Consider the following 15,944-nt stretch of genomic DNA (forward strand, 5'->3'; position numbering starts at 1 on the left):
AGAGGGTTGTGAAAAGCTGCTGCAAGGAGGCTGCCAGCACAGGAGTGGGTGTTTGTGGGTGCAGCAGCTTTTGGACGCCCCGAGGATGCTAAGCTCATACAAGTCATGTATCTTGCTTTGTGCCTTTCTGCTTTCTCTGAGGGATTTTTGAAAATGTGTGTGAATTGCCATCGTGGTACATGTTGAGGAGTTTAAAGTTTCCTCAAAGGTCACTCTTGTGTGTTGTGTTTGACTCTTACAGGAACACAAGGAGGATGCTTCTGTGTGGTACTCCAGCCCCGTGCCGTGGGGGATTGTCCAGCCTCACAGCTCAGTGGAGGTCACATTGACACTGGAGGCCCCAGGTGACAGGAGAGTAGGACACTGTTGCTCATGTTGTGGTGTTTGGGAGTGAAGGGTCCCCTCTGGTGAGTTCTAGGGGACGTGAGCCTTTGCAACTCATCCTGGTGGGGTGTGAAGTGTACAGGCAGGGTTGCTAATTCTGGGGATCCTTCCTGGGAAAACAAGAACTTGTAATATATGCTGGTGTGGACAAGGAAAGAAGGGGTTTGTGGCACAGCTAATGCCTAGAGAAGAGGAAGGCTGGTATCCTTCTAGGTGGTAATCTAAGTGTCTGACACAGCATTTAATTATGGCTCGGTGAGACGGGATAAGAAGGGCAGTCTGAAACCCAGAACAACCCCTGGGTGTTGTACTCTGCTGGGTTATTAGATGAACAGCAACTGCTGCTTCATTAGGCCTTTTGTTCAGGAGCACACAGGGACGTCCCTGAATCCTGCTAAAGCAAGAGCTGTGTAAAAGGCCGTGCTGAAAGTCAGGCCCATCACGTCTGAGAAATATCCATCATAGCTCTTTGCCAAAAGCCCCAGCCAAAGATTCATGAGTCTCCACACCGCTTGCACCTGGAGCATAGAGACTTTTTTTCCTACCAAGCTTGGAAATGGATAAGGCAAAGCATTCCTGGCTAAAGCCTCCTGAAAGATGATGGTTCACATCCAGGCACACACAACAGCAGCAATGACAACAAAATGTAGGCAAGAGAATGTTGTAGGTAATGTCCTGGCTTCATCTAGCTGAAATTGAGAACCAATTTAGTTAATTAAACTTTAAAATGATATTAAATTTTGAAGCAGCTGTTTTAAAATGTCTTCTCACGTCTCTGAGCATGAAGAGGATGTCAGAGGATTCCTTAAGCTTTCTGTAACAGAAAGAAAGGCTGACATTTCAAAAGTACTCACAGGGATTTAAACTCTTAATAAAACAAATGGAAATGATGCTGCTAAATCTTCTGGATGCCACTGAACATCTCCATCCAGGCCACTGTGGATGTGCGTGTAAACCAGTCAACAGAAAGGCCAATGCAGGCCTTGCAGGGAAGTCTGAAGATTGACAAAACAGTCGCTCATAAATATACAGCATGCTTCCCCTAAAAAGGAGGGTTTCTCCCCCTGAGAATAACCAATTGTTCAACTGTCAGCTTGGTTTTTAACTAGAGATTTCTTGCAAAGCTTTTACCCTTGAGTTAACAATTTGTAGTTTCAAACTCTGCCTTGCCTTCATCTGCTTTATCTGGAGATGAATATGTCAGCCTTTCACCCAGAGGATGAGCATTTCAGCTGGAGAGGCCTAGCTGTCCCTGAAGAAACGACTAGCGTGAGACTGAGCGAGCGTGTGTGCCCATTAAGTCACTCTTTAACGTGCAGCGTTTGTGCTCCGATGCTGCTGCACCCAGCAAGTGCTGGTAGAAACCTCGCTGGGTCTATCGACAGCACAGACCTGAGTTTCTGGCTGTTGGGCGAGACCGTTGGCATTTTCTCTAGTTCTGCCTTATAGTTGGAGTGTGGTTTCAGTAGTTCCCTAGAAGCTGGCTCAACCAGAGCTTTCTGGGCTAGCAGAACAGCCAGTGGTCTTGTTCTACCTCCTGCACCGGTGGCACGTCCTACCCGTATGGATCATACGATGCAAATCTGACCTCAGCACTGGCTGCAGTGTACTCCAATAAAGCCAAATATGAGCTTGCTCTTGTTGTCTTAGGTTATGCTGCCTGGTATCGATTCCAAATCTTTACACTGTTTCAGGTGAAATGTGGTACAGATCTTTCATCCAGGGTGTGTAGAGGTGGAGTCCCTCCATGGGTCTGCTGCCTGGTATTTTGTTTGCAGGTGACTGCGTGCCAGCTTCAGTGTGGTGTCTGTAATCTCCTGCATTAAGGAGCTGGTAAAACCCAAGCCTGGGGTTACCTGTTGAATGGGGTTTTTCTTGTCCCTTTTAAGCAGACTGTAGAGGAAGGTGAGTTTCTCTTCTATAAGCCCTTTCCTTTGCGAGGATATATTGTGTTAGTACACACTCTGATTGAAGCCAGGTAGCCTTGGCATCCCCCAGATGTTTTCTGCTCATCTCCAAAGGGTTCTGCCCTGCCTTTGCTGCTTCTGCCCCACTGTCACCTGGAAGCAAAGCCGGCTTGGCGAGGCACACCTCCTCCCTCCAGCTCCTCCTCCCTGGCAGCTTTGGGCAGCATCACCCAGCCTGCAGTTCTCCGTGCCTCCCTTCTCCCGGAGGGAAAAAAGGTCTGTCATCATGCATGGCTTCAGCTCCTGATTTTTGAGGTACCAGCCTTGGTACGTGATTTTTGGCTCGCTCTTGCAGCGTTCTGTCAAGAGATGAACATTTCTGGATGCTGCTCCTTCTGGCTGAGTTGGACTAGTGATTCTGACAGCTGTCAATGCCATTGCCTTGAGTCAGACATCATTAAAGGTTTTACATCATGGAGGCTGGTTTCTTTTGTGGTTAAATCATACTCTGTGCCCTCCAGCAAATCATAGAGCATCTTGTCAGTGTTGGGAGTTTTCTGCATTCAGATCTTGTTTAAGAGTTGGGGTGTTTAGAACTAGTGAAATCCAGATTCTCATTGTTTTTAATGATGTGAGAAGGTGGTTTAGCAAAGGGATCCACATTTCTCCTCCAGTAGTCTGTGCCAGTTCTGCAAGAACAAAACTTTTGGGTCTCAGCCTGTCAGAAGAAAAAATACTACTTGACTGATGTAATTAATAATTAATGCTCATTATTCATATAATACCAGGAATACACGTATGCACAAATCAGAGGCAACTAACTTGCGTGATCTCTACTCTGAAGGGCCTGATTTGCTTCTGACTTGTGCTGACTTTCACAGGTGTAGCTTTGGGAATGTTAAAGAAGTCACTGTCCAAGTGTGCTGTGCAGCAGCAGAAGTCAGGGAGGGTGGTTTGGGGCAAAACTGAGCAGTAAAAGGAGTGGGAGCAGGCACAAGGTAGAGGAAGGAGAGTTAACGGTGTGGAGGAGGTGTGAAAAAGCAAGCATGGGAAACAGGGTTTCTTTACCCCCTGATAATGTGAGTTTGTGGCTTTCAGATGGGATCAGCCCAGGTCCCACACTTGCTCCAGGCCTTCTTTTTCAGTCTTACAGCACTGAAAACTTCAAACAGCCATAATTATCCCCCGGTCTAGAGTACCCTTAGAGCTGTCTAATCTTTTTAAACTTTCCCTGTTGTTTTTTTTGATCTTTCCTACCTGCTTCCTGGAGCAGAAAATCCATTTAGTGAGCACTGGAGAAGGACCAGTTGTCTACGTGCATCGAAGTAAGATAAATTTTGGCAGTATCCAAGTTCTACAAGATGCTTCCCGACCTCTCCACCTCTCCAATCAGACTGTCATCCCTGCATCCTTCAGGGCAGAGATGGTAAGTATCTGTGGGGCTGTTTTCCAACAAAAAATGAGTGACAAGCAACCTGTGACTTGATTTTTATATGCAACCTTTGCATATCACTACATGATTGAGAAAGCAACGTATTCTGTCACACCGCAGCAAGAGGAGCCTGGTTCTGGGGGCAGTTTTAGTTGGGGGAGCCCTCAGTAAAACAGAATTTGCATAGATGTTTGAGCAGAAATGAGTCTGGATCATTTTTGCAAGTTCTCCCTTTATTTTGTGGAAGGTATTTAGCTCTAAAAGTCATGTTTTTGGAGCTCTGAGATCAAGAGAATCCTGTGGCCCTTTGCTCCTGAAAGAGCATGGATTTCCCTATGGTTTCCCTGTTAGATCTGCATTTGCTTTGTGTCAGATTGCTGTTAATGATAGCGACTAGGGTGTGAGGTCTGTCCTCAAACTGCTGGCAGTGAGGTGAGTTTCACACCTACTGGGGGTCAAACCAGCTGGGTTGTTGCACAAAAATATGCTTGTAAGGGTTGTGTACCCACGGAGTCTGTGGACTCCGTCGCATTGCAGAGCATCTCTGGAGACTATCTGCAGAAAAAGGCTATTTAGTTCATGGAGGCTGCATGGTGTGACAAGCTGCATAGCTGGAGGAGGTTGGGTTGCTCCCTGGCATGAGGAGCAGGGCTGATGCAGCCAGGACAGGCTCGTGTGCTGAGGCTGGGTGGGGTGTGCTTCCCACTGGAGGGGGGTCTGTGAGGGGCTTGAAAACGGGGTTTGGAGGAGGTTTGTTCTTCTCCATGCTAGGTGGGTCGAACTTCTGGAGCTGGTTAGCCCAGACCTGCCACTGTGGACTTGGCTGTGTCTGTGGATGGAGCATCAGGCAGTGTGTGAGAGTACAGGCTCAGCCTCCTGGGCCAAGGAGGGGGCTGACTTTCCCTCTTGCTGCTTTTCCAGCTGTTTGGGGGGATAAATGTAACTTCAAAATGGGAGATTCCCAGGGCAGCTTGCTTTGATTCTACAATGAAAACCTGCTTTCCATCTCTGCAGAGAGCAAGCCACCTGGGGTGGGTGGTACTGGTGTGTGAATGATGGGGTTTGCGTGCTCATACCAGGCACTGACCCGCAGAGCTGTTTAAGCACTGCTGTCCTGGTCTCACGCCTTCCCTCCCTCCCTGGGCAGCTTGTGGTGTACCCAAGGGGGCTCACAGGGTATCTCAGGCCCTAAGGTATGGGACTGGGCAATAAATCCTATCCTGCTTCACTGCAATCTCTGCAAATATTGTGGCTAATCAATAAATAGAACAATAATACGAGGTGGTTCAGGGATGGTTTCTTTCCCTGCAGTAAGGGTGGGCTCTGCTGCTCCACAGTCCCCCCTGCTGACCCCACAGGGTTGATTTACCCCATGGTGAGCACCTCAGCTTCTCAGGACAGCTGCTGATATCACAGAGGCGTCAAAGGCAGCAGGTCCTGAGAACCTGCTGGATCAGTCGTTTCAACAAGGGCTCTTCAGGCTCTTCAACACGACAGTGCTGAGCGTGCCGGGTGGGAGCAGCACTGCGGCAGGCGAGGTGTGCTCCAGCTGCTCCCCTGCCCTCAGCAGCTGCCTCCTTTGGTGCTGCTTTGCTGCCTCAGTTGAAGTTTCGCCCTTTGCTGCTGCTTTAGGCTGCGTGGCAGTTTATTGATGGGAAGAAGAGAGGAGGGAATAATTTTAGAGATAAAATTTGAGATGCAGTCAGGCGTCAGGGTGAACTGCACGTGTACATCTGAGAGCAGAGGCTGTCCTTTAGCCTAGCTGGTGGGTGACTTGGGCATCCTGCATTCAGTTGTGCCCCTGAACCCAAGTCTTGTGTTCTCTAAGATGCCGAAGCTGCTGCTTTGATTTCCTGCTTGGAGATTGCTGCAGGACGGTGAGCTGTGATTTCCCTGTCTCCTGTTTGATGGCTAATCTTGAAACCGAGGCTGTTTGCACTTAGGCTTATAGATCATGGTCCCTGCTCAAAGGAAAGAGGTATTGATTGAAATTTTCACAGCGGCATTGGATCAGCAATGTTACAGCACGCTGACTGGCAGCTCAACAAACTGAATGAGATTAAATTAAGGGACAGCAACAGGGCAAGTAAAAGGTTGGTATCTTGTTTGAAACAGGAAAGGAAAATGCTGTAATGCAGATGGCCATGCTGCCACCTTGGTGGTGGTGTTAACCATCACATGCAAATTGCTGTTCCTGTCAAGTCAAGATTTCTTCTTGCTCTATGGGAGAAAAGAGCATTATCTGAGCAAGCCAAGATGCTTTTTTGTGGATAACTTCACTTTGGGGTGGTGACTTAAGGAATTACCTGGAGTACCCCTCGTGCACAGGCTTCCCCGTACCATCTCCTCTTCTCTCTGTTGGATGAGTTGAGTCTGTTGTGTTCTGTGAGTTGCAGGGAGCAGCACTGAACATCTCTGCCACCATAAAGAAAGAAATAAAACCCCTCCAAGTCTGTGCATTGAGATGGGGCTTTTTGGGGTTTGAAGAAGAGCGTAGGGACTTCGTAGCCTAGTCCTCTGCTGGCTTATCCCTGCGTGCCAGGGTGTCTGCAGGTCTGTGACCCCTGGGACCAGTGTGTCATCCTGTGCTGAATCCTCTGTGTGTCTGATGTACTTCTCCTTGTCAGATTGCTTTCCCAGCTGCCAGGCAGCCCTGTTAGAGAATACTCTGGATCCAGCAAGGGGAGGGTTTGTGCATTTTTGGGTAGAAAAGACTGGAGGAACAGGTCAACATGAAGGGGCTGTTGCAGCTTAGCTGGGGACTGATGCAACCTGCTGAAAAAGGTGGCTGTTTCTCCTCCTTGCTGCCACTGTCATCTTCTTTTCCTGTTTCCCTAAGTGTCTGATTTTTTTGCCATATTGACAAGTGCAAAAGAGTTGTATTGGTTAATGGAAGTGTTTGCTCTCCCTGCAGAAAGGCAGAGAGGAAACAGCATCTTTCTTTGATCATTTCCTACTTGTTCTTTGTCAGTCTGTCTCCGTGGGGATCTTTTATTTGGCTACTAAGAATGACATCTCTTGGCCTCACGGAAGGCAGCTGCATATCACGCGTGTGTGATCAGGAAAGACAAGACAGACCTAGGGTGTAATTTTTGTTAATCAGTGGCAGCTTTCTTCTGCCTGCGTAAGCACCATGCTGGGACTGTCATGTGCTACTGCAGGGAGGCAAACGGTGGTTTCCTGGTGCCTTGTAATGAGGGAGGAGAGCGAAAACCTTTCTTGGGATTTCTTCTTCTTATGGCAGTCTTAATTTGGGGTCCTGTCTCCTTTGACCTGATCCTTGACCTCTCTAATCCAGAGCCCTGTGCTCCTGGTGGAGCTCGCTGCTGCCTGGTTTCCAGCAGCGGTCGTACAGCCAGCTGTGTTGTCTTCTTCAGGAGGGTGCCTGGTGAGTAGATCCCCTTCCACCTTCCCAGGGGTGAACCGCCATCAGATTCAACTGGAGCCAACATTGCAGAAGAGACCCAGTTTTTTTTATTTAAAAAAACCCCAAAGCTGTAACTCTTTACCTTCTCAGTAGGATTCACTGGAGAAATGGCCGCTGATTTTCAGGCAGCGTATAAAGGCCCGTGGTCAAACGCGGTGTAAGCAAGGGGAGAACACGCAGTTCCCATTCCTGTACTTGCTTCTCTCCTCATTAGTGCAGGATTTGTTTCATTTACTAATTTCATAGCTTACTATCTCAAGCTTTTGACAACGTTCCCTTTATTAAAGAAACGGCCATATGGAGAGACAGCAAAACATGGAGATAAACTTAAAACCGGTGCCGATAAAAGGATGCTGCTTTAGTGATTCTGTTTCCTGTTCTGGCTGATGGGCGATTTTGTTGATATCCGAGCAAATTGTTCAGGCTGTGGGGAGGGAAGGCTTTGAAGAGCATGTTGGCATTGTTTGTAGTTCTCTCCAACTGCTCTTACTGAAGTCGGAGCAGACTTGAATTGGCAAGAGGGGCTGGTTTTCAAATCTACTGTAAATTGCTTTTTTTTTTTTTCCCCCCCAAGCATCTGAATAATTAACCAGCCCGTCAGTGTTTGCTCATAGCAAGACACAGGCAGACAGGCAGTGCTGTGCCCTTCAAATGATATCTGCAATGCTATTTAGAAATGAGTGTTAAATTAACTTTCCAGGGTATGGGCAGCACTGGCCCTGAATATGTGGTCTCTTCCAAGGTGAGCAGAACTTCTGAAGATAAGATGCACAGGCTTAACTCTTTCCAGAGCTGGCCCACCAGAGCCTCATGGTGCTCCAAAAGCTCACCTTTAGACTTAAACCATTGGTTTAGGTTTTAAAGGCCGTGTTTTGCTAATGCAGCAGTACCAATTTGCTAATTTCCACGCAGTTTGGTCTTGCCAGAGCTGGAGGGAACCATTCACTGTAGCCAACTGTGCCTGGAAACACATGGCATCAGTCATGAGCAGGGGTCATGGCCAGGAGCATCAGTCTTGTGCTGGTGACTGGTTGTACCAAAACCCGAGGAAGGTGCAAGGCTGTGTCCCTCCCAGTGTCACACAGGCTTAGGTCCGGAGCATGTGGCTCTTAGAAAGGGGAGCAGAGGTTTGGAGGAGACCTTGGAAAAGGTGCCTGAAACCTGGCTATGGGGGAGAGTTTGGTTTTTAGCATGTCAGGTATCTTATATGAGTTCATGCCCTTTCAAAATTGCTGTTTTTCAGTAATGGAAGAAATTGTTATTTTGCTTCTCTAGGGAAACTAAACTTGTATCGTGCTGCACCTGTTGGTTAACTGAATTAAAGAAGGGTAGAATCTTCAAGGCAATTATGCTCCTACAAGCAAGAGTGAAGCAATTATGCTCCTACACAGCACTGAAATGTGGGGTGCAGAGGCACCACTGACACTGTGATGGACACTTGGAAGCCATACATCTACATCCCAATGCGTTTCCCACTGGCCAGGGAGCACTGTGTGCATTCCTCCTCTGCAGGCTTGCTCCCTGGGAATGTGGTTTTAGATGGGTGGGGGGTCCAGCATCTTCACTGCCCCTAAGGAAAAGCAGGAGGAGTTTGGTTATCAAATGCAGTGCTTGGCAGCAGCTGACCCAGCCATGCCCATGTCCTGGCTGGAGAACCCTGATGTACAGAGTGGTGGTCCTGGTCTCCCCAGCCCAGCAAGGGAGGGCAGATGGGACCTGGAGGGGTGAGCTATGGACAGGGGACACAAATGGAGACCAGCTTTGTTAGCTCACTCAGCAGTCTGCTATTGGCTGAACCAAGCTTGACAAATTAGGCTCTGTTGTCAGTGGCCGTGAGTGCCACGCTTTCTTTTTTTTTAGAGGCTCTGCCTTTTGATTTCATAAAACATCCCCTTGATGGTGCTCTGGGGCAGAGGCTAAACCGGAGTGGTCCCCATCCGTGCTTTTGCTAAGGAGATGCTGGTGCTGAGGTGCCAGGAGGAGGCTGGTGGTTGCTGGGAGCATCTAGTCAGCCTCATGCCCTGATCTCCACCTACTGCTGGGGCTTGGGACGGTTTGGGGCTCTTTTCTGCCACTGGCAGTTTGTGTGGCTAAAGAGTAGCTTTGAGATGAAGAATGCAGGGTCCCCTGCCTCAGTACTGCTGAAACACCTGGGATGAGGCTCTGTGCAACAACTGATGTAGGACGGGGTTTTATTTTCCCCTTCATGTACAACCTCCGTGAGGAGCGATGGGTCGGCTGACAAGGTGTGTGAATGCTTTTTAATATTGAGTTCTGCTTCCTCTTTCACTCGTGCAAGGCCAGAATGACCAGATCACTTTAATTAACTAGCTTTAAGTAGCTTCAAGAGAAACGAGTGTGGTGGGTCCTCAGTCATCCCTTAGGGCAGCCATCCATCCATCCGTCCATCCATCTGTCCATCCATACAGCTCTCAGATGCATGGTGGTGTCTTATAACTGAATTTTGGCAGCTCTTATTCACCGTGGAAATCTGTCCTGGGAGAAGCTAATGATCCCAGCGTTGAACTTCTTGAATAAGTGATTGATCCCAGTCCTTGCCCAGCACTCAGGGACTCTGTGCAAGCTCCTACAGGGACAGAAATAGCCACTGTCTTTGTCTGTCCAGTGGACAGGGCTATTGCATCATGTTCTGGAGCATTCAAGGATAAATGAGTAGCAGGGATGTGATCAGAAGTTAGATCTTGGTCTTCAAAGTGGGAGGATTTTTTAGAGTGGCTCCAAGAGATTTCTTGTCTCTGGGACACAGCCTGGATCTGTGTAGGCAGAAGCTGACCTGGAAACCTGAGTGAGTCTGGCCCGGCAGAGCCTTCTGGTCCTGGCAGGTCTCCTGTTCAGTGGTGCACTGTGCTGCCCCGTGCTGCCCCTTGGACCCACACCAAATGCTAACTGAAAGAATGAGGACACGAGGCGAATCCTGCTCCTCTGGAGTGGGCTGTTGGCCTGGCAGGGCCTGGTGGGTCTGCGTTGGGTCACCCTGGGAAATTCAAAGTCTGGCTCCATCGAGACAGCCTATCATTATTCCTCAGTCATAGTTTCTTGGGTACAATTCACTGCCCGGCTTGTGGCCAAGCTTTGATAAATGAGCTTTGTCAGACAGCAGGCTTGCAGATTCACCTCTGGAGCAGAGCTATGGGGTCTCCTTTTTGAGCGAGCTACCCTGTGTCAGCATGAATCAGAGGAAAAGTTGTACGTTAATGGCAAAGAAAGCCTAACACCCACTGGCTTGGTGTGAACGTGTTGGCTGGGTAGCCCTCGGCTGGTGGCAGCGCAGTGGATGCCTCTGAGGCTAGTGATGGGCTGCGCACGGGATGCAGGGGCAGCAGAGGAGGGTTGGTGGGATCCTGTGTGGTCCGTGAGGCCCCAGAGTTGTTCGCTCTGTGCCAACTACCTTCCTCCATCCCCTTCTCGTCTTGCTTTCTTTAAGACTTTCTTTTGCAGCTCTAGAGGACAAATTAAATGGAGTTGAGTTGATTGATTTTGCCAGCACCTGGAATAATTTTGATGCCTTTGGCATGCTCCATCCCAGGGTGCAGGCGTGCAGACCTGACCTGCTCTCCATGCAGGGCACAGCCAGCCTAAGGAGTTCTCATAGCTGGGGCACCTCCACACGCTGCTGGGACCCTGACTGCTCAGCAAGTTATTGCTTTCCTGGCCCCCAGCTAGTCTTACCCTTGCTAGCAGAGGTCGCTTTGGAGGGTTATTTAAAATGCTTCCCATGACTTCAAAGTGCTGCTTGGTTTTCTGATGCTCTTCTCCTTTGAGCTGGCTGGTGCCCTGTTAGAGCTGAGTGCTGCCAGGATGGAAACTTGAGCTAACTTCACCTGGATCAAGCATTTGCTTGGATCATGTCAGGCCTCCAAGCACATTGTTGCTTTCTATTAAAAAATAAAAGGGGAAAAACCTTTTCTTTTACCATACTGCAGAGTTTTGGGTGAGTAGTGCCTGTTGTCCCAAACACAGCACTGAACTGTGGGGTGCAGAGGCACCACTGACACTGTGATGGACACTTGGAAGCCATACATCTACATCCCAGTGCGTTTCCCACTGGCCAGGGAGCACTGTGTGCGTTCCTCCTCTGCAGGCTTGCTCCCTGGGAATGTGGTTTTAGATGGGTGGGGGGTCCAGCATCTTCACTGCCCCATCCGTAGAGGGAGGTCCATGATAAACCAGAGGGAAGAGAGTGCTTGGGAAGCTCAGGCCATGCCTACAGGGCACATGCCTTCCAGTTTGCTTTCTGCTTATTGCTTTACTGCCCTGCTATGAACATTTATAGCCGAATTTTCCAAAGCAGAGGGCACTGGGGCACCTCACTGCAGCTGAAGATCAGTGGGAACTGAGTGCTTCAGTTCTTCGGGGGCTGTTGCGAAGCACTGAGTAACTCTTGGGAAAGAAGACCTTGGTGTCGGGGTTTTGATCAGCCGGTTTTGCAGAGTTATTCTTCAGGCTCTCAGCAGTATCCCCCAGCCATGTGGCTGCTGCAGTGGGATTTGAGCAGTCCTGGCTTCCTCTGGCCTTGAGCCTTTATGCCAACCCAGCCACTACTGTCGGGAAGCCAAGAGAGATAAAGTAGCTTCCCTTGGCGTGCGCTCCGAAAGAGAGACTGGAGGGGCAATAACCTCCTCCTGAGGATGAGCATCCCTTGGGTTGGGCAAAACTGAGTTAATGAAGTGAGTCTGTTAAAGGAGGGTAAAATACAGGTTGTATAAGCTCCTGCATAGTTGCTGTTTCCAGGCAGTGTAGCTTAGATTGAGGGAAATGGAGCCTTTATGTTTTTTACCCTCTATCTTTAGTCCTTCCTTTTCCTGCACCCCACAAGGGACCAGGGTCCGTGGTTTCCATCCTAAGTTAGCGTTTGGCTTGTCTTACAGGCTGGCAAATGCTTGTGTTGGAGGATTGAACCCAGTAAAGGAGTGATTCCCCCCGAGATGGAGGTATCTGTGGCTGTCATAGCAAACTTGGATGACACTGAGAAATTCAAGGACAAGGTGAACCTGTTCATAGAGAACAGCCACACCTATGTTAGCCCCGTCCGGGCTGTTGGCACTGGCACCACGATTGTCACCAACAAACCCTTTGCTCTGGAGCTCAACTTGGGACCCCACTTCTAGTAGGGTGTCTCTTAGTGTCTGCTTCTCCCGTGGGCTCAGCAAGAAGGAGTTTTGCTGTAGTCCTTCAGGCTAGTTGTTCTTCAGCGCTCAAGGTCCTGGCTCTGTTTCCCTGAAGGCACAGGGCTTCCTTTAGACACCTTTTATGGCCATTTGAAAGTTGTTAGATACCCTCAAAAGCCACCAAAATGGAAACCAGTCGCTAAATTGTCACTGAATTGTCTTTAGTTATAATACATATATTTTCTCACTTTATCAAATAAAGATTTGTAGGAAAACAGCAGGGCCTGGAAGCCTCTGGGTGGAAAATGCTACAAGTATAAACATATTTCCCTTTGCAATAATGTTGCTTGTTTTTCCCTTCACTATGGAGTATCATCTCGCAACAGCAGAAAACCTTGGTGGTAGCTTCTTAGCAGCTCCTCAACTAAATTAGTGGTGCTAATGTTCTGTTTGCCCTCTGCCCAGCAGTCCTGGAGGAGCAGCAGAATTTCTTTGCCCCATATCATCCCTCAGTTTTCTCATCTTCCCCGTCTCCCCTGCCAGGCTGCTCTTTATTAGACGTAGTCGCTCTTTCCTCATTTCTCCCACCCGCTTGCCTTGGCGTCACCAAGGGCGAGGGTGGCTGCAGGACCAGCTCTGAAAGGGAGAGGAGGAGAAGACCGCTGAGTTTGGGCAGGATAAATGGAGAGTGTTAATTAAAGAGCTTAGCTGGAAGGAGGGGATTCACTGGTCTTAAAGCCTGTGTCTGAAACCAGGCATGTTCTTGTAAACAGGAGAAAAATAAGCCTTGTGTTGGAGACCTCTTGGGACGAGAAGAATAGTCTTCTCGAGGTGCCTCTTCCTTTCCCTGGCTGCAAAGAGGATCCACAGTGCTCCAGTACCTAAATTTTGGGGTAGAAAGAGCGGGTTAATACTACCTTAAGCATTTAGGATAGATTTTGGGGGTTTAAATCTGCATGCACAAGCCACCCACATAAGCAGGGACATTGCAGGGAGGTTGACGCTTGTCCAGCGTGTCCTGTGCTCTGTGCAGCCACAAATCGGCTACACAAGGGAGGGGACAATGGCAGCGTGATTTGTGTCATCGTCCTCTGCCCCCCTTCACGTCTGGGCCTGCAGGCTCAGTTTGGAGTTGTTGCTGCCGGCTGCAGAGCTGCCACCAGGTGAGCTGAGATGGGACCCAGGTGATGTCTCAGATGAGTTGGGCTTTCCCAGAGCCACAAATTCTGCATCCACCCAGAGCTTCTCCAGGCTTTCATCTGTGCTGTCCCCCACATAAACCATTCCACACTAAGCTTGTACACATCATGTTTTAACAGTCTGTTTCAAAGACTGGTTTGCTCTATACTCTCAGGTCTGTGTATTTAGCTGCTTGTGGCTTCAAAAAACCAGTTCCAGGAACAATTCATGTCCTGGTCATACTCAGATTTATAGAAGGTAAAATAATTACTCCAGACTAGCCTGCAGTTAGTGTTTCTTTACATGAAGGAATCAATTTCCATTGAACATTCATTTTGTTTTCTATCTAGCTGTGGTTATTCATCTCTCGTTGTCGTTCCATTCCCTCGGCAGCTTGACCTGGTCTTGCTGCCATGTTTGTATGGGGAAACTTCTGTTGATCCTATGTTCTCACAGTGCATTTATCTTCCTAAAACACAAAACCAGCTGCACCGTTCAGGCAAAGAACAATATGTTCAGGGTGATGAGGGTTGGATGCTGCCTCAGGGATGGAGGAGTGAGGGGATAACGTGGGTGTCAGGGCAGGGGCCCCACCAGCGAGGCACCAGATCACCAGATGAATGAGCTACACCCTGTAGCTCCCCAGTAGCATCTCCAGAGGAAGACATCTGAGGCAGCAGCTCCCAAGGGGAAATGGCAGTGAAGCTGTTCCTCCATCCACTTGCAGCCAGGACAGGCCAGCTTAGCATCTGATGCAGCAAGACCTGCAGGAAGCACCTTGGAAAAACACTCCAAGTATTAAGCACCAAAGGCTGGTGACACTCTGCAGCAACTGAGATGATCTTCATGCAGCTCTTCCTTGCTGTACACAAACAGACCAGCTGGATGCTGATAAACTTTGGGGCAACCAAGGTCTGGCTTTTGCTGAAGCTTTGATCTAGGTCAGCCTTTTTGGAGGTGCTTTTATTGCTGAGTGTGCAGTCAGATAACGCCATCAGGGTGCTGAAGCTGGGCGGCTGCTGGGAAATAGCAGCTCCCGTGACATTTTACATCTCTTTTTCTCTTCCAGCCTGGATCCCTGCTGTTACCACTAACAAAGGACAACGCACCCATCAGTTTTATTGGACCAACAGAAGGCTTTGCCCTGTTTCACCAGCGTGATTATGTCCCCGCCACCAGCACCACCAAGGGCAAAGGTTCATCCGAAAGCCCCAAACCTGCCTGCCCTGTGTTTAAGCTTCAACCGCTGAGGATGGAGCTGATGCCAGGCAAGACTATGGAGATGATGCTGGAAGGCTTCTCCAGCTCTCCCCAGGTGAGGTCTCCCTGAGGGCTGAGCCTTTCCCATCAGATCACCTCCACTGGGACTTCTTCTGCAGCCCCTTGAAATTTGCCTGAGAAAATGAGCAAGTGTTTTCAAGAAACTGTTCTAAGCCACAAGTTACCATGGCAGCACCAGTTGCTTTCCTTGCTGGCCACCATCAGTTGCTAAGGCTTTTTAGTGTTTCCATGGCTACCGTAAACCCAACCTGCTGATACCAAAACACCAGCTGAAGGAAATATTGCTACTTCAGGGGCAAACAGCAGGTTACAAGGTGTCGTGTGCTGAGGCAGAAAGGAAAGGCAGAGAAAATAAGTTACACTCAGACTAGGAGCACTGGCAGGAAGTAAATAAAAAAATGTGAAGTAATATATGTGGGGGAAGCAGTGAGTAAAACAAAACACCTGTGAAGGCAGGGAGTGTCTGGGAGCAGCATCATTTTTCCTCTGTAGACAAACATGGGCAGAGGGCTTGTCTAGCACTGAGTCCTGGAAGAGAAAAATGAACACAGTGTGTCAGCTCTAATGATCGGGATGATGTTCGTCCACGTGGGAAACTGTTCCCAGGGATCATTATAATTGACAGCTTGACTTTTGTCAATATTTCCATAAGAGCTGGCCCCAATTTCTCAGCCAGTCCCGGTGTTCCAAGGGCAGCCAGGTCTTGCAGCACCCTTGGATGGCAGCTCAGAGGGGGAGATTTCAGCCAGGTCACTGGGTGTTCTCCTCCGTGGATCCTTCTTTCCAGGGGAAATCCAGCTCTGCAGAAAAGCTGCCAGCTAACCCTGGTGTGCATTCCCTCTCTCTGAGACTGCTGGGCACAGATGTTTAGGCAAATATGGAATAAATCTGCATTAAGCTCCTGCTGATACTTGTGTTTTGAGAGGTGTTTTAAAGGGTTGCCTCAGTGGTAGCTTGAGGAAGACTTGATTACTCACCTAACTGACTGTGATGGGACTGTCCCTGTGCAGTTCTGAGCCCAGAGGTTTTGCTGAAGCGGGGAAAAGGTACCAGAAAGGAAATAAAGTGATCAGGGTGCTGGTGAGGGTGTCTTGCCTGGAAAGCCGAAAGGGGATCTGTGAGCTCAGCTGTGGCTACCTGGCTCCTGCAGTCAAAGCCAAGACCCTGGGAGTGGGCTTTCCACCTTCCTCGGGTCTTGAGAACTT

General features: G+C 49.0%; 1 pseudogene; it reads left to right on the forward strand.

The window, feature by feature from the left end:
- Positions 1 to 14,657, forward strand: part of LOC141948652 (hydrocephalus-inducing protein homolog) — a 68,866-nt pseudogene extending 54,209 nt beyond the window's left edge.
- Positions 14,658 to 15,944: the final 1,287 nt, after the last annotated feature.

Source organism: Strix uralensis, chromosome 12 (genome assembly GCF_047716275.1).
Source record: "Strix uralensis isolate ZFMK-TIS-50842 chromosome 12, bStrUra1, whole genome shotgun sequence".
NCBI lineage: Eukaryota > Metazoa > Chordata > Aves > Strigiformes > Strigidae > Strix > Strix uralensis.